The 19,153-nt window shown below is 32.8% G+C and overlaps 1 long non-coding RNA gene across 1 annotated transcript; it reads left to right on the top strand.

Moving 5' to 3' along the window:
• The first annotated feature begins 1,882 nt into the window (after positions 1-1,882).
• On the top strand, positions 1,883-17,820 carry LOC126954923 (uncharacterized). The gene is made up of 3 exons (XR_007725760.1): positions 1,883-2,009; positions 8,562-8,678; positions 16,078-17,820. It is a non-coding gene; the product is annotated as an uncharacterized LOC126954923 (long non-coding RNA).
• The last annotated feature ends 1,333 nt before the right edge of the window (positions 17,821-19,153 follow it).

Genomic DNA, 19,153 nt, shown 5'->3' with positions numbered 1-19,153 from the left:
CACAAATTTAGTGTATTTGTTGTCCAAAATGTGATCTCAGCATGTATCAGCATTTAAAAAGAAAGGCAAAAAAAGTATATATTATTATTGATAGTGTCGTTCCTTTTGAACACTCAAAATTTCTTCTAATTTCAATTATTATGTATCATTTAGGTCTACGTTATTTTTTATTATGATAAAAATCACATTGCTTTAAGTTTACCATCAAAACCATTTTTAAGTATATAGTTTAGTAGTAACTATATTCACATTTTTGTGCAACAGAGCTGTAGAACTACGTATCTTGTAAAACTGAAACTATACCCATTCACCTTTCCCTCTTCTCTCAAGCCTTGGCAACCGCCTTTCTACTTTCCAATTCTAAAATTTTTAACCACTTTAGATACTTCATGTAAGTAAAAGCATATAGTATTGTCCTTTTGTGACTGGCTTAGTTCACTTAGCATAATGTCCTTGAGGTTTATTCATATGGCAGCATGTGCTTCTTTTGATGTTTGTGTGATTCTCCGTTGTATGTATATACCACATTTTCTTTATCCAGTCATTGGTCAATGAACATTTTGGTTGCTTTTACCTCTTGGCTATTGTGAATAATGCTGTAAGAACATGGGTCTTCAAATATGTCTTCAAGATTCTGCTTTTAATTCTTTTTTTTTTTTTTGATATAGACACAAATGTCGGATTGCTGGGTCATATGTCAATACTATTTTTAATTTTTTTGAGGAACCTCTATTCTGTTTCCCTTAATGGCTGTATCATTTTACATTCCCACCAGTAGTGCTCATGGGTTCCAATTTCTCTGCATCCTTGCCAATACTTGCTACTTTCTGTTAGTTTGATAGTAGCCCTCCTAAGGTGTGTGAGATGACATTTCATTGTGTTTTTGATTTGCATTTATCTTATGATTCGTGATATTAACCACATTTTTTATATGCTTGGTGACTATTTGCAGATCTTCTTTGGAGAATAACATATTCAAGTCTTTTGCCCAATTTTAAAATTGGATAGCTTATGACATTTTTATCTAAGGAAAAATTGGCAGTTGTACCAAAGGCCAATTCTCATGAGGAATGGAGTCACTTTCTGAAATGAAGTTTGTAGAGCACATGACTAAGACTTTTGATGAATTGTTTATGAAGGAGCCATAAAAGTGTCTTGTGAATATTCAAATTATCCTAGTCTTACCTTCAGACTAGGGTTCCCTGAAGTTTTTCTTCAGTACTACATTATCGTCAGAAAATACATAAGGTCTGAATCTTCACATTTGAAGGATTTTAACTTTTTTTTTTTTTTTTTTTTTTGAGATGGAGTCTCACTCTGTTGCCCAGGCTGGAGTGCAGTGGTGAGATCTCGGCTCACTGCAAACTCTGCCTCCTGGGTTGAAGCAATTCTCCTGCCTCAGCCTCTTGAGTAGCTGGGATTACAGGTATGCACCACCACTCCTGGCTAATCTTTGCATTCTTAGTAGAGACAGGGTTTCACCATGTTGGTCAGACTGGTCTCAAAACACGGACCTCAGCCTTCCAAAGTGCTGGGATTACAGGCTCCTGGCCTTTTCTGTTTACTTTAATGTAAAACATGCAAAATGCATTCTAACAGCCACCTCCTCCATTTGGCAATTATTGTTTCAATTGTATTTCAAAATAACAAGCCTATAAATACTATTAGAAATGAAGAATCTTTCATGACTGTTCCCTGAAGTTTTTCTTCAGTAGTACATTATTGTCAGAAAACACATAAGGTCTGAATCTTGACATTTGAAGGATCTGTAATTGTTGCTATCAAAATCAGGTTATGACCCAGGACAGCCACAGCCAGAGAACGCTCACATAATAGCATCATAAGGCTCAATGCCACAATGATCTGGGAAGGGCAACTAGCCATAGGCACTGCTATTTGGTTCAGAGAAGCACCAATTAATTCGACTGCTCTCTGATCCACTTAAATAACTCAGCTGGAAATCAAACAAAGCCAACCTAAAAAAAAAAAAAAAAAGTCTAACACTAGAGGTATGTTGTGTGTTCTTTCAAGTAGACTATATTTTAGACTCTAGAACTAAGGGTCATAACTCTTGTATCTCTCTCTTCATAGAATTAGAGTTTGTCAAAGGTGTTAAAAATAAAATGAGTGTGAATGTCCTACAAGGTTTATGAGAAAGTTCAGAAGGAAAGTAAGGAAAGACTAAGCAGCAAGACTTTTAGGTAAGAGTAATACTAACAACAATAAGAAAAATGAAAGCTTTCATCACCATCTTCATTGGTTCTCACTCTTCCTCCTGGAAATCAAATTTGCATATAATTTACATTTTAATAAGAATGGCTGTTACAAAATTTCACATTCCTATTTTGAGTAAAAAGACTAGTGGAATTAAGAACTAATTTAAAAATTGATTTTTTAATATTTAACAAAATCCTAAGAATCTCTCCATTTCCTAAATCCTTATCAAAGTTAATGCCATATTTATGACCCCTCCCTCATGCTATTAGAAACATGCATATGGCAATGTCGCATATTAACAGTTGTACCCTAAGACCACTTCTTAGAAATTACATTATTTTCCTCATCAGACACAATGTTGTGTTTCTTCCAAACTCCAAGTGATTCCACAGAGTAGGATAAAGTTCTACAGTGTTGTTGGCCTTCTAGAAGCTGGGGTATTTCTACTCTGTAGCACTTACAGGAAATCCAAATACAAAGAAAGAAGATGAATGGCATTGTGATCCTACAGAGTTTAGGAAACAGATTATAGTTGAGAGAAGCTGAGGTGGGTAGAATTTGAAGATCACAGTATCAACCAACTGAAGTGAAACTGGGAACACATTTCAGAAACCTGCATGAAGTAACCTTGAGTCTTCTGTTGAATACTACTAGGCTGAGCATTGGGAAGGATAATTTCTACAAGGCCAGAAAATGAAAACCTATGAGGAGCTATAACCAGAGAAATACCTGAAGGTCACAAAGGATTGGTAGGCATTTTAGTTCCAACTAAACAGACTGGAGAAAGCATATTGAAAAATCAAGGCAATTCAATACAATCTGCAGAAAATTTATATCTTCAGAGTAAAGCTAAACTAACCAAAAAGGAAAATCTATGTCTTCAAAACAAATATCAAAAACAGACTTTGAAAGGCTGAAGTTGATCCACGGGTAACTTAACTGGCTGTCAAAACAAAAATCAACACATTTTAAAGGAACATTATACCATCCGGGCATTCAATAGCTAACATTCACCAAGTCCAGCTCTCAATAAGTTAGAAAAAGATACATAGAAAACCTCGAATATTTAGAAATTTAGCAACATATCTTGAATAACTCACTCATAACAAAATGTCTCACCAAATAAGCAATATAATAATCTTTTTTAGTGTGATTAAGGGAATCTATTAAAAACCTACAGTTAACATTATATGTAATTGAATGACATAACACTTTCCCCCTATGATTATGAAAAAGTCAACTATAATCCCTGTCATAGCCTCAATTCAACATTAGAGAAGATGCCACAGCAGACACAATAAGGGGAAAAAAGTATAAGCAAGACAAATATCTTAGAAAGAAAGAGAAAATTCCTCTGTTAATTCACACACACAAACACACACATACAAGATCATGGCTACAGGTTAGGTATCCTAGGAAGCAGATCCTTAGATGGATTTTAGTATGCAGAAACTTTTTTGAGGAAACAGCTCTCAAATCAATATATATGAAGGGGAGTTCCAGGAAACAGCACTGGGTAGGAGAAGAAACCATCGTGAGATTAAAAAATTAAGAAAGCCTTAAGTAACCCCATGGGATCTGCAGAGTTAAAATGCCATTTTATCAGTTAAGACAAGGTGGCCAAACTTTTATACTGCCCCAGGAAGAAGTTTACCTTTGAGCAAATAGATTGCCTTCAGCTGAGGCAATGGCTGAAAGAACTTGCCTGACTTGGCCAACTGACTGCCAAGAGCATTCCTAACACCTAGGTAGGAAGTCTTTCATTGAAGAATTCTATGGCAGCAATACTCAGTGTCCACAGATTAAGTACAGAACATCCAAAACGATGTATAGAAAAAGATTACTAGAACTACTGAACATGAGCTTAGCTAAGTCAAGTGATACATGATTTATATATAGCCATCCATTGTTTTGTTATATACTAGCAATGAACAATTTAGAAAGTAAAATTTAAAGTATAATACAAAACGCTATTTAAAACTAAAAAATATTTAGGTATTTATTTAGAAAAGTGTGTGTAAAATACCTACACAGAAAGCTATATATTTTTGCTAGAAAAAAATAAAGAACTACTAAATGTACAAATATGTCACATACACAGATGGAAAATCTCAATAATATTGCTAGGGTTTTTTTTGTTTTGTTTTTTTTTTTGGGGTTTTTTTTTTTTTTTTTTTTTTTTTTTTTTTTTTTGCCAGATGATCTATAGATTCAACACAACCCCAGTCAAAATCCAGGCAGACTTTATTTATTTTTGTTTTTCTTTTTTCACATTTGACAATTGATTCTGAAATTTGTATAGCAACAGAAACAATATAAAATAGCCAAAACAATTCTGGAAAAACAAATGGGAAGACTGGCATTGCCTGATTTAGACACTTAGCCTAAGACTACAGTAATCAAGAGAGTTAGGTCTTGGCATAAGAAGATATATACAGATAAATTAAATGTATAGAATTCAAAAAAAGATCCACATATATATGGTAGGTGACTTTTTTAGCAAAAAACACTAGAATAAAAACAGAGAAATGATCATCAACTTTACAAGCAATGCTGTGAATATTAGATGTATTTGTGGGGAAAATTAATCTAAAACTTCGCCTCACAATATTTAAATTGAAATGAATTATAGACCTAAACACAAAAGCAAAAACCGTACAATTTCTAGGTGAAATTATAAGTGAAAACTTTTTTTGGCCTTGAGTTTGGTAAACATCTCTTAGCTGGAACACAACAAATAAAAACCTAAAATAACACCTCGACAAGTTAGACATCAACAAAAGTTAAAACTTCTGTTTTGTAAAAGACACCGTGGACACAGAAAAAAAAAGACAAGCCAGAGACTGGGAGAAATGATTTTCAACATATGTATTTTATATTGTACTTATATTCAGATTATGTAAATAACTTACAACTCAATAATAAGAAGACAATGAAACATTTTTAAATGTGTAAACAACTTGAATAAATACTTCACAATAGAAGATTTTCAAATGTCCAAGAAGCACATGAAAAAAATGCTTAGCGGCAGGGTGCGGTGGCTCACGCCTGTAATCCCGGCACTTTGGGAGGCCGAGGCGGGCAGATTACCAGGTCAGGAGTTCGACACCACCCTGGCTAACAGGGTGAAACCCCGTCTCTACTAAAAACACAAAAAAATTAGCCGGGCGTGGTGGTGGGCGCCTCTACTCTCAGTTACTCGGCAGGCTGAGGCAGGAGAATGGCGTGAACCCAGGAGGCGGAGCTTGCAATGCAGAGACTGCGCCACTGCACTCCAGCCTGGGTGAGAGAGCGAGACTCCGTCTCAAAAAGGAAAAAACAAACAAACAAACTAAAAACTGCTTAGCAATATAAGCCATCAGGAAACTACAAATAAAAACCACAATGAGATACCAGTATACACCAAACAGATTGATCTAGGTGTCCGAATTGAGAGTAAATTTTTAAATATTCAGAGTACACTGTACATTGACAAAGTAATTTTATGTTGACTGAATCTAATACTAACAAAATAGAACTTGTTTCTTTCATGTCTTTGTGGGTATTTTCCACTTATTTTTAGTAATTTATTTTCATTGTAATTCAGAAATGTATAAATTTATGAGAGATTAGAAATTTTTTAAGTGTCCCTTACCACAGATATTTTGAGAAACCTTATTCGAAGGAATTGAAATAAGGTACTTAGCCCACACAGTACACTAGCAAGATGACCCCGGTAGTATCAACCGGGAAGCTAAAGAAATGTACTCTGTGTAGACCTGGCTCAGTCTTTAACATCCCAATCCCCATTGGATTTCCTATGAAGACAGAAACCACAAACTGTTGCTTTAACGATCATGTTGTTCCCCCATCCATATGTTAATACATTTTATGCATATCATGACAGGTGAAAAGATTGCATAAAATTTGTATATCTAATTCCCAGTGAGAGGAAATTTAGAAACACAAAATATGGCTAACCTTTGCATGATGCAAATATGAAGACCAAATTTCATCCTGATACTTTAGATGGCCACAACTTTACAAAGCTTGATACACACTTTGTTTTTTTTTTTTTTTTCTTATAAACTGCTACACTAGTACACTTATTGCTTAGCTTTAAATTGCATGTCTGCTTTGTGTGCTGTGATGATAGGACTTTAATAACTGAAGAAACCAACACAAACCAAAATAACACATTAATTATAAAGTGTGGACTTTTTCACAAAAAGGACTGTGAATCTGTACACTTGTTTCCTTTCAATAGAAAGCCAAAATAAGTCTACTTGTTGGACTATAGTTTCATTTACTAGATGTTTTTTAGTGAAGGAGCAGCACCAATTTTACACAGAGATACACAATTTGACTGCAGTGTGCTGTGCTAGCATATGTTAGACTTAATGGAGTATGTGATAAATGTTATTTATATATTTTTCTTTTTATTGCATGTAGACTAAAATAGCACAGAAAACCAATGAGACATAGAGAATAATTTTATCCCCAACTGATTTTATTAAATGATCAATAATGATAAGACAAAATGAAGTCTAATAATTATATAGAATAAATAAGTTCATATAAGGATTTTGCCTCTAAATTTTCTTTGCAGCCTAAATTCTTAGCACAGAAGGATGTGAAAGACAATGTATTCTTTTTCATGTCTAGCAGAGACTCATCAGATTTAGGAGATTATGTTTATAGAGCTATCTTGAAAACTTTCCCACTATCATGGAAAACTTAAATCTATATTAAAAACCTTTTGTGAGCCTTGCTTTGCAAATAGAATCTGGGAAGGAAATAAATCTGTAAAAACTTTATGATTCTTTCCCCTACATCCCCCCAACACGAAAGAAATTTCATCTGTCAATGCAGTAGTAAAAATTTTTTGAAGAGTCAGACATATGGGCTAACTTTAAAATAGAGTTTTTGTTCTTCTATGCCAGTGACTATTTTCCCTATAAAGCATTAGTTGCAGAATCTAATATTCCTCCCAAATATTTGATTGAAAATTCACACTTATTAGCAAAAACCAGAATTACTTTTGGACCACCCTAATATAAAGTGGTAAAATATTTATATGAAATTAAACTTTCTGGAAAAAATCTAAACCAATGTATGTAGGTAAAGTGTTAGTTTTCTGCATGTATTTGTTTTCACTACTTTGCATTGGGGGTTCTATTTGGACAATATTCTGTTGTATTAATCTTTTGAATAATAATCCTATCTATGAAGCATTAAAATTTATCTTGCTTAATTATAGATTTTTTGGTTTCCTTCATTAAGATATTGTGTAACACTAAAGTATTGAGTTAAATCTGTAACTCAAATATCTTTGCTTGTTTTCACACAATATTTTACTCTGTGGAAGATGTTATAATGTTAATAACCAGCCGTCATGCTTCCCTTGTCACCCCTATTCTCTTCTATAAAAAAAATATTATTTTCTACACAGAACTGTTGACAGAATTAAATGATCTTGAAAAGCACTGTTCATAATAAATGCTACGTAAGTGTTTGTTGATATTATTATTATATCACCATTCAGGCCATAAAGGAAATTCTTGGATTAATTATATTCCTATTCAATCTTTATAAAATTGTCAAGCTCTTTTTTTTTTTTTTTAAGTTTCCAGAAATCTTGAATCCATGTTTTAGTTCTCGGAACTACTGTGGCTTCTTTGAAGGTGTCTTGCTAGTTTAGTCTCAGCTACCCTTGTTCTGTTTTCATTCCTCTGTTTTTACTATTTAGAGAGTTTTTAGTTAAGAAACTTCTTATTCTCATATGCAGTAACTCACTTTCTTGAACAATTACATGTAGAATAAAATCTGCTGTAGTTTGAATGTTTTTGTCTTCCTTAAAATGTATGTGTCAGAAAGTGCATTCCTAATGCAACAGTGTTAGAATTTGTGGCCTATGGATAAGAGTTTAGGTTGCAAGGGCTCTGACCTCATGAATGGAATAATACCATTATAAAATGGGCTTGTGGCTGGATGCAGTGGGTCATGCCTATAATCCAAGCATTTTGGGAGGCCCAGGCAGACGGATTGGCTGAGCCTGGGAGTTCAAGACCAGCCTGGCTGACATGGCAAAAGCCAGTTTCTAGCAAAAACAAACAAACAAACAAACAAATTAGACACTTTTTGGTAGTCATCACCTGTGGTTCCAGGTACTTGGGAGGCTGAGGTGGGAGGAGCACTTGAACAGGGGAAGTGGAGGTTGCAGGGAGAAGAGATTGTGCCACCGCACTCCATCCTCTAGGGTGAGAGAGTGAGACATTGTCTCAAAAACAAACAAGCAAACAAAACAAAAATGGGCTTGCAAGAGTAGGTTCATTGATCTTTCTCTTCTGCCATGTGAGAAACAGTATCCCTGTACTCTGGAGAATGCAGCACTCCAGCCACCATCTTGGAAGTGAAGATCAGGCCTTCAGCAGGCAAAACCTGCCAGTGCCGTGATCTTGGAGTTTTCAACCTCCAAAACTGTGAGACATACATTTTTTTTTTTTTTTTTTTTTTGAGACGGAGTCTCGCTCTGTCCCCCAGGCTGGAGTGCAGTGGCGTGATCTCGGCTCACTGCAAGCTCTGCCTCCCAGGTTCCCGCCATTCTCCTGCCTCAGCCTTCCGAGTAGCTGGGACTACAGGGGCCCGCCACCACTCCCGGCTATTTTTTTTGTATTTTTTAGTAGAGAAGAGGTTTCACCGTGTTAGCCAGGATGGTCTCGATCTCCTGACCTTGTGATCCACCCACCTCGGCCTCCCAAAGTGCTGGGATTACAGGCTTGCATTTTTATTATTTATAAATTACGCATGCTCAGGTATTCTGTTATAACTGCACAAAAAAGAATAAGGCAGAATAAGACAGAAGCTGTGTAGGCCTGCATGAGAACTTCAATTAACTGTCCATTCTCGAAACAAAACACAGAAATTGGAGATATGCAGACACACACACACACACACACACACACACACCGAGTCATATTTCTAATTCAACTTAATACACAATTATTAAATTAGTGTTACATCCCAGAAACATATGTTGTTAATATACTTTCTAGAACAATTACATATAGATTACTATAAGCAAAGTATTCAAGTTCTCATGATAATGTACGTGCACATGTTAATGTACACGAGAACTTGAATACTTTGCTTATAGTTGTGTAGGTCTTAGTTTCCCCTTCTGTAAGTAACTGGACGGTAAAAGTAGCACCTATCTTATGAAACACCTCTGAAAAGTAAATGAGGGAATGGGTATGATAAACAGAGAACCTGGGTCACATATAGCAAATATTAAAATGTATTATAAAGATATGAAATTAGGGTTGCCCTCAGGCAGTTGAGTGTTAAGCGAGAGATGGATATTAAACATGTAAAAGTTTATCACTAAAGTGAAGCAAGAATCTTATACACTCATAGCTAGTCAGGAAAACAATTCTAAAAAAACTTGAAGCCAGAATTTGCTTATCAATCTGAACTTAGCTTAGATCAAGCTGTTTCGTAAGTGGATTAAAATACCAAAATTGCAAATCTATCAATCGTAAAAGCTTAACACATCACTAGTCATGGTTACTAAAAATTAAACATGTATGACCTATTTTAAGGAACACACAAGTCAAAACAACTTAAACGTGTTTCAATATTAAGCTAAAATTACTTTTGGTTGTCCTTTGATATTGTACATACAGCTTACTTTATCAAAAGTAATGTTCACATTACTAAAAACAGAATTAAGGCATATATTTTTAAAATGTATACAAAAGTTTCACAATTCTGCAATTATTGATGCATATAATAAAAGTGTAGTTTTTATAAGTTGTTGTTAAATTCATTCAACATTCATTAACCAGTTGGGTAATTCACATATGCTTGATACTGAGGATAAAATAAGAATACAGACTAGGTCTTTTAACACACTGAGCTTATAGTTCAGTTGAGCAAACAATAAAATAATTTGTGCTGAGGACCATGAAAGAAGTGCCTAGGGTGATATGATACTTACTAGTGTGAATTTAAAAGGTATAATCCAAGAAACCTTCTCAGAAAGTGATAGATGAGCTGAGGTGTCAACAATAAGAGACCTCTAGCTATACACAGATTTAGGAGTTGCCTGTAGTAAGTAGAGCAAACACAAGAGCCAAATTTGGGGACAGGAATAAGACTGACATGCTCTGAGAACCAACAGGATTAAAATACCTGCTGGTATTTCTGAAAATTAGAGAGCAACAGATAATGGATGTGTCAGGAAAAAATATATAGAAACTGTGTCTCCTAGAACTTCACAGGCTATGTTGGGAATATGAATTTTATCTGATGAGTAATGAGAAGATATTGGAATCCCCTAAATGAAAAATTCCGCTAAAAGTATATAAATTAGTTTAGTAATCATGCATTCTTATACATTAATCAACCAAATGTGTAGTATTTAACTCTCAAACACAGAGGAAATTTGATTATCAACATAACTGTCATGAGGCATATTTTCTTATAGTGTAGCAAAAAGATATTACAGGTTTACCTTCTATTACTTGATACTGTAGCAACAATATTGAATGCTTAAGTCTTGCAGAGAGGCAGACAAAAAACCCTTAGATACTCAGTTTAAATACAATATTGTGTTGGGTTATGGGACAACTAACATCCTTCATAAAGATCAATATTACTCTATTTGTTTGCCTGCTTTTTATTATCAAGTCTATTCTTATTTATATTTTTGTTTTTGAGAGAGGGTCTCACTCTATCATCCAGGCTAGAGTGACATGGTGTGAGCAACACTTTAAGTTATCAAAGACTAAACACATTTAGTTCAAAATGGAGACTAGGTAATTTTGCCAGTTACATGAAACAATGTGAAGAATTTTCAATTAATTTTTAAACCAACAAAAAACTTCTGTATTTTAGTATCACTTGCAGAAATAACAGGCTATTTTCCAGTTGAAAAGTATCTCTAATCCATCCCTCTATCTGATACTACCATTAATATGGGCATACAAAACTAATTCATGTGCTTTCCAGCTCTTATTTCAAATTCTGTGTGATCACTTAATGCTTAATTTCAACAAATATTTCAACATATTCATATATATATATATATATACATGAACTTATTTTTTTTTTTAAGTTTAACTTGTAGTTTATTTTGATGTTAACAATTTCTTTTTTTCTTACAATAATCTAAACATCAAGGAAACTTAACATTTTGGATTTCTCCTAAAACAAGAACTTGTAGTGCTCAAAGTTCTGCACTCTACAGTCATTTCCTTTAGGATAAATGACACAAATATTTAAAAGGAAGTCAATGAAAATAACAAATTATATTTTTTATTAATACAAATCAAATGAAGTAAAATTGAGTTTGTGATTTTCTCATTACCATATTCTGATCTGCTAAATTTATCAATATAGAAAGATTAATGGTAATAAAATAGCTAATATTTACTGAATGTGTCAAAGAATATTTTAGCTAAAAATATGACATACAAATATAGCATGAACATGGATCAAATATTTATTCAACTTATTAATGGGAAAACCGGTAGCAAAGTAAAACTTCTTAAAAGTACAATTCAAAGAAAAGAGGATTATATAGTCAGTCTTAAAAGGCATGCTGAATAAGTTTGCTAAATTAGAAACAATACTGGTTAACATCTTCAAGGGTAATAAACCATGATCTTTGAAAGTTATACTATTGATTAAGTATAAGTCACTTAAATCATTACTGGACTAAAACCATTAACTAACATCTAACTTAACAGATTTTGAACCTTAATAAATGGTAAGTATAAATTCAAACAAACGTGCATTCTGTGGACTCTAAAGTAAGACTTGCAGAGAGGCAAGGAGACTCTTTTTGTTGAAGACTGTTAGACAATGCTGCAATGAGCATTGAAAGGGCATGCAGTTTTTTTTCATCTACTTCCAAGTTTAAAATAATTATCTTAACATGACTTTATGCTATGCACACATTCTCCAAGCTCCTTTAATGTATGCACTCATTGAATTGTTGCTGCAACCTTATATGGTAGGTGCTATTGTTCCATCCTCGGTTTTTGAGAAAAGGAAGCTGAAGCACAGAGGTTGGTATCTCAAATAAAATCATATTATCTGGCTCTCTAAGAGCACCCTCCCAGCTTGTGTTATATATCTTTATAGTTTAAATATATAACAGCATGACATTCCTCACAGTTTAAACATATAGCAGCATGACATTTGCTAAATATTCTGGGTTTCTTACTATATCTCTTCTTTATAGAAAGTTTGAGTAAGATGCTACCCTTGAACGTTTTACAAATGCTAACACATGCGTACAGTGAGAGACTTCCTTTCTCTTGTCTATTTGCTTTAACTACTGCATCATTCTGATGAGAAGTAAAATTAATAATTTATTAAAGAAATGGACATTAGTTAAGTAATTATGATGTAACAGGCACAGTAGTTAGAATCTTCACTAAATGAGTTAATAGAGAATGTACATCAAGAAAAAAAAAATCGTAATTCCAGAAGGAATTTATAAGGTTAAAGAAAGACCAACAAACAAAAGAAATAAAACACATATGTAAATATAACTAAATATTAAGTGATGAAAAACCAACTCCATGTCTTTAATCCTCTGTCCCATATCGTGGTAATTTTTAGGTATAGGGATATAAACATAAGCTATCATTAAACATGAAGTTATGAATAGTTATGGAAAACTATATAGAGGTGCTCTGATCTAAAGTGGTCTAAGAAATTTCATTGCACATGAAGAGGGTACAATTTCTTGTTTATTTCTTACATAAAATAAATTATACCTTTTAAATAAAAAAAAGGGGGGCATAACCTTCCAAATACAACGTGAGTAATGCAATTTTTAAAAATAATCATTCAAAGGAAGGAAAACAACATTCAAAAGAAGGCATAAAGTATTTTGAAAAAGTGATTTCAAATTTAATCACCATATATGGAAATATACTCAACTTATTCTATCAGCTGGTAATTTTTTTTAATTGAGAAACAAGAAAAAATTATTAATATATGCTATTTACAAAAAAAAAGTTTTAACACATGCATAGTCAGATAGTTTGATAGTAAAATAACAATAAATAATATATGACGTAAAGAGTAGCCCCAAGGAAATTGGTGTAGTTAAATTAATGTTCTACAAAGTTAAAAATCATTATTATGATACAGAGGGTAATTATGCAACAATTAAAATTTAAATCATTAATGATGCCACTAAAAAGTCAACATTCACATGACTTTGAGTACACAGTCTCAAAATACACAAAGATATATATAAAGAGAAATTGATAAATAATTATTAATCTTATATGATATATAATTTTATTGTGTTCACATATATTATACATTATAATTAATACAATGGAAACATGAAAGACCAAGAAGACCTAATGTTGGTAAAGTTGTATAAAGTTGAGCATATATAAAAATTGATATCCAACAATTAGAAAATACATATTCCTCTAAGGTAAACATGTAACATTTTAACAATTGATAGTAGAGTACACAAACAAGTCACAATAAATAGAAACACGTAAAAAACAGAATATGTCTTCTGACAAGATTAAACTAAATTAGAATTTATTTTTAATTAAAATGTCTCTATTTGTGCAATTTTAGTTTTGAATGCTTCTGAATAAGTCTAAGAATAAGAAAGTTTTTAAATGGGGTCAAGCTTTCCTGAAAATTCAACCAATATTCACCAAGACTGCCCAAATTCTGGGCCATAAAACACACTGTAACAAATTTAAACAACAAAAGTCTTACAGTGTGCCCTCAGAAAACAGTGGATTTAGCCTATAAGTCAATAACGGAAAGACAACTTGAAAATCCAAAAGTAAATGAAGATTAAAAAAACACACTTCTAAATAACACATTGGTCAAAGAAGAAATCACAAGAGAGATAAAAAAAAAGTTATAAACTAAATGAAAATGAAAACACAATTTGTTAAAATTATTGGGATGAGTGAAGGTAGTTCAGTGACAATTCAACACATGAAATTTTTACCATGGACATACACATCAGAAAAAAAGAAGTATCTAAAATGAATATTCTAAGTTTACACTTAGGAAACAAAAAAAGAGCAGTAAATTAAATCCAAAATAAGCAGAAGGAAATACATAATAAGAATTAGAGCAAGGCCGGGCGCGGTGGCTCAAGCCTGTAATCCCAGCACTTTGGGAGGCCAAAACTGGGCGGATCTACGATGGTCAGGAGATTTAATAAGCCCATCCTGGCTAAAGAAAAAAACCCCGAGGACATGATTAACAAATACAAAAAATTAAGCCGGGGAGGTGGCGGGCATCTGTAGTCCCAGATCTATGGACTGAGCAAGAGGATATGAAGGCGTGAACCCGGGAGGCGGAGCTTGCAGTGACTGAGATACACAAAACATCCACTGGGGACAGAGCGAGACAATCTCAAAAAAAAAAAAAAAAAAAAAAAAAAGTTGATTAGATCAATAATCTAATGAAATTGAAAACATGAAATCAGTAGAGATGAGTTCACCAGTAAATTCTAGCAATGGTTCTCTAAAATGATCAATAAATTTAATAAGCCTTCAGCCAGGCTAATAAAGAAAAAAAGGGAGAGGACATGATTTACAATATGAAAAATTAAAGAGGGGACATCATTTCAGATCACATGGCCAGAAAAAAAGGATATTAAAACAACTGTAAGACAGCATATCTGGTAACCTAGGTGACAAAAGATACCAAAACATATAGTTAAAAAAGTATACACAATTCACCAATAGGCCTGTTTTCTATTTTTAAAAGCTTGTTCAACATTTAAACTTGTAAAACAGAAAGCAGCAGCCCCAGATGAGTTCACCAGTAAATTCTAGCAATGTTGAAGGAAGAAATTATACCAATTCTACACAATGCCTTTCAGAGGATGGAAGCAGAGAGAATACTTTCTAATTCACTTTATAAGGCTAGCATTACCCTAGTATGAAAATTATAAAAACACATTGCCAGGAAAAAAAAAAAAAAAAAAACAACTATAAGACAGCATATCTCATGACTATAGATACAGAAGTGCTAAACAAAATAGCGGAGCTAAATTCAATAATAGCTTAAAATCTGGCCACTACACCACAACCAAGTGGGACTTGTTTTCAGATAAAAAAAAAAAAAAAAATTTGAAAATAAATGAATGCAATCCCTCATATCAATATGCTAAAAAATAAAAATCACATCATATTAATCAATGCTGAATAAGTACTTTACAAAACTCAATACCCATTTATGATAAAAACTCTCAGTAAAGTTGGAATAGAGTATAACTTCTCAACTTGATACAATAGTATTTACAAAAACCTACAGCTAACCTCATACTTAATGGTGTGGAATTTGAAGTTTTCCCAACAAGATAAAGCCAAGGCTGTATCCTCTCACTACTTATTTTCAACATCATATTGGAAGTACTAGTTTATGCAGTAAGACAAGGAAAGGGAATAATAGGTATGCAGATTGCAAAGGACAAAATAAAACTGTCTTTTTTTTCACAACAGACATGATCACATATGCAGAAAATTCAAACAATTAATTTAAGAAAAACTTTGGGAACCAATAAGCAATTATAGCATTGTTGCAGGATACAAGTTTAATATATTATAGAAAAGTCAATCACTTTTCTATATATTAGCAATGAGCAAGTGAAATTTGAAACAAAAAACACAAAAACATTTACACTAGCATTCCCAATAACTAAATATTTATATATGAATCTAGAAAAATATATACAAGATCAACATGAAGGAAAGTAAAAAACTCTCATGAAATTAAAAAAAAAACTAAATAAATATAGAAACATTTTATATTCATATGTAGAAAGACTCAGTATTGACACAATGTCACTTCTTTCCAACTTGGTTGTAGATTCAATGAAATTCCAATGAAAATCTCAACAAGTTATTATGTGAATATTGAAAAACGAACCCTAAAGTTTATATGGACAGCCAAAAAATGCAAAAGAGCCAGCACATATTGAAAGAGAAGAACAAAGTTGTAAGATTGACACTACCTGACTTCAAGGCTTATGATAAATCTTCAATAATAAAGACAGTGCGGCAAGGACAAACTAATAGAAAAATAGATCAATGGAACAGAATAGAGAACCCAGAAATAGATCCACATGAATATACTGTCATCTGACTTTTGACAAATAAGAAAAAGCAATACAGTGGAGCAAAAATAGCCTTTTTACTAAACAAATGAACATCCACATTCAAAAAAAATGAATCTAGATGGAGACCTTACACCTTTCACAAAAATTAACTCAAAATGAATAGTAAACCTAAATGTAAAACAGAAAACAATAAAACTCCTAGAGATAACATGGAAGAAAATCTAGATAACTGTGCAGATGAAGATGACTTTTTAGATATAGTATCATAGGTATAATTAATGAAAAAAATAGATAAGCTGGACTTCAATGAAATTAAAACTTTGGTTCTGCATAAGACAATGTCTAGATAACAAGAAAACAACGCACAGACTGGGAGGGAATATTTGGAAAAGACACATCTGATAGAGGACAGTTATCCAAAATATATAATGCACCCTTAAAATTCAACAATAAGCAAACAATCTGACTGACAAATGGGCTGAAGACCTTAAGAGACACTTTATTTAAAGAAGATTATACAGATGAGGAATAAACAATGACAAGATGGTCCGCATCATATGTCATCAGAAAAATGTAAATTAAAACCATGAAATACTACAGTGCATCTGTTAAAATGGCCCAAATCTGGAAAACTGACAACATCAAATGCTCATGAAGTTGTGGAGGAAAAAGGGCTCTTATTCATCATTGCTGAAATGCAAAATGTTACAGCTACTTTGAAAGACAGTTGGGTAGTTTCTTACAAAACTAAACATACTCATTATATGACATAGCAATTGCACTCTTTGGTATTTATCCAAAGGAATTGAAAACTTTGTCTTCACAAAAACCTCTATATAGAGTTTTGTAGCAGCTTTATTTATAATTGCCAAAACTTGGAAGCAACTAAAATGTCCTTCAGTGGGCGAATGAAAAAAAAAAAAGAAAAAACTGTGGGATATTGAGGCAATGGAATATTATTCAGTGCTAAAAAGAAATAAGCCTTTAAGTCACGAAAAGACACAGGGGAACTTTAAATGCATATGACTAAGCAAAAGAAGACAATATCAAAAGACTATATGCTGAACGATTATGTATGATACTACAATTATCACATGCCATTATTTATCTGTCCAAAACCATAGAATGTACAACGTAAGAGTGAACTGTAATGTTGGGGCCAGGTGCAATAGCTTATGCCTCAGAAGTCAAGCATTCAGTGTGCTGTGATTGCACCAATGCACTCCAGCTTAGGTGACACAGTGAGACCCTATCTCAGGAAAAAAAAAAAAAAAAGTGAACCCTAATGTAAACTATGGGCTTTGGGTTATTATGATGTGTCAATGTAAGTTCATCAGTTGTAACAAATGTACCACTCTGGTGGAGGATGTTGATAATGAGGGAGCTTATGCATGTGTGGAAGCAAGAGAGATATGGAAAATCTCTGTCAACTCCTCAATATTTCTGTGAACCTAAAACTTCTTTAAAAAGAAAATAAAGTATTTTAAAAAGTCAACTGATAAAAAGACTAATTAATAATCATTAATTTTAGCAAAATGGAAATATTTGTTTACATTTACAGCCACGACTTTCTTTGAAAAGGAGCAATAACAATTTAATAAGGACCACATTAAAGACAGTTTAGTAAAAGAATTTGGATGAGGTAAATATATTGTCAACTGACTTTTGAGAAATAAGAAAAAGCAATACAGTAGAGCAAAATAGCCTTTTTACTAAACAAATGAACATCCATATTCAAAAAATCTGCGAAAGCTGCAAGACAAAGCAGTAGTTGAAGAGAAAGAGGGGCCAAGAGCAGAAATTTTTTAAACATAAAAAAATAGCTTTTTTTGCTAATAAGAAATATCAAGTACAGACAACATGTAAACATTTAGGGGAGAAACAAAACTAATAGTACAAAACTCTTCCAGACATTTGCAGATTCATTCCCAATTTAGTTTATCATGCCAGCATTACCTTAATACCAAACCAATTCACATATCAATATTCCTAATGTAATCAATTTGACATTGTAAATATAACTTTAGCAAATTAAATTCAGCAAGGCATTAAAAGAATATATAATGTCCAAGTGGAATCTATCGTAGGTATGCAAGGTTTGTTAAGTATTTGAAATGTAATCAATGTATTTGACTGCAATAACAAACCAAATAACAAAAATCACATAATCATCTCAATAGAAACAACAAAGTTATTTGGAAAAAATCAAATATCAAACCTGATAAAAATTCTGAACAAATTAAGAAAGGAGGGGAACTCCTTACAAATTGGTTGAAGACATCTATTAAAAAAGAAAAACCTACAGCTAACATCATGTTTAGTAATGAAAGTATTGATGTTTTCCCCTAAGACCACAAAAAAGACAAGGATGTCTGCTCTTAGCAAATCTATTCAACATGGTATTGGAGGGTCTAATCAGTTCAATTAGATAAGGAAAAGAAAAAAAAAAAAAGACATTCAAATTAGCAAGAAAAAAATTCAATTGTCTTAACACAGATCACATAATTGCCTCTATAGAAAAATGAGTGAAGTATACAAAAAAAAACTACTACACTAATACATGAGTTTGAAAATCAGTTGTATTCCTATATACTGGCAACGTGAATTCAAACCTTGAAGTTTAAATATCACTTAGAAAATATAAAAAATATGAAACAATTTGAAAGTAAAGCTGACAAAAGTTTTACAAGACATGTGCACTAAAAAATTGAAAGCATATTGGTGAGATAGATTAGAGATTTTGATTAATGAAGAGGCTTATCATGTTCTTGGGACAGAAGACATGGGTATCAAATCTCTCCAAATTGACTTATTGATACAATGCCA

Source organism: Macaca thibetana, chromosome 5, assembly GCF_024542745.1.
Source record: "Macaca thibetana thibetana isolate TM-01 chromosome 5, ASM2454274v1, whole genome shotgun sequence".
Classification (NCBI taxonomy): domain Eukaryota; kingdom Metazoa; phylum Chordata; class Mammalia; order Primates; family Cercopithecidae; genus Macaca; species Macaca thibetana.
This window is presented reverse-complemented; position numbering and strand designations above follow the sequence as displayed.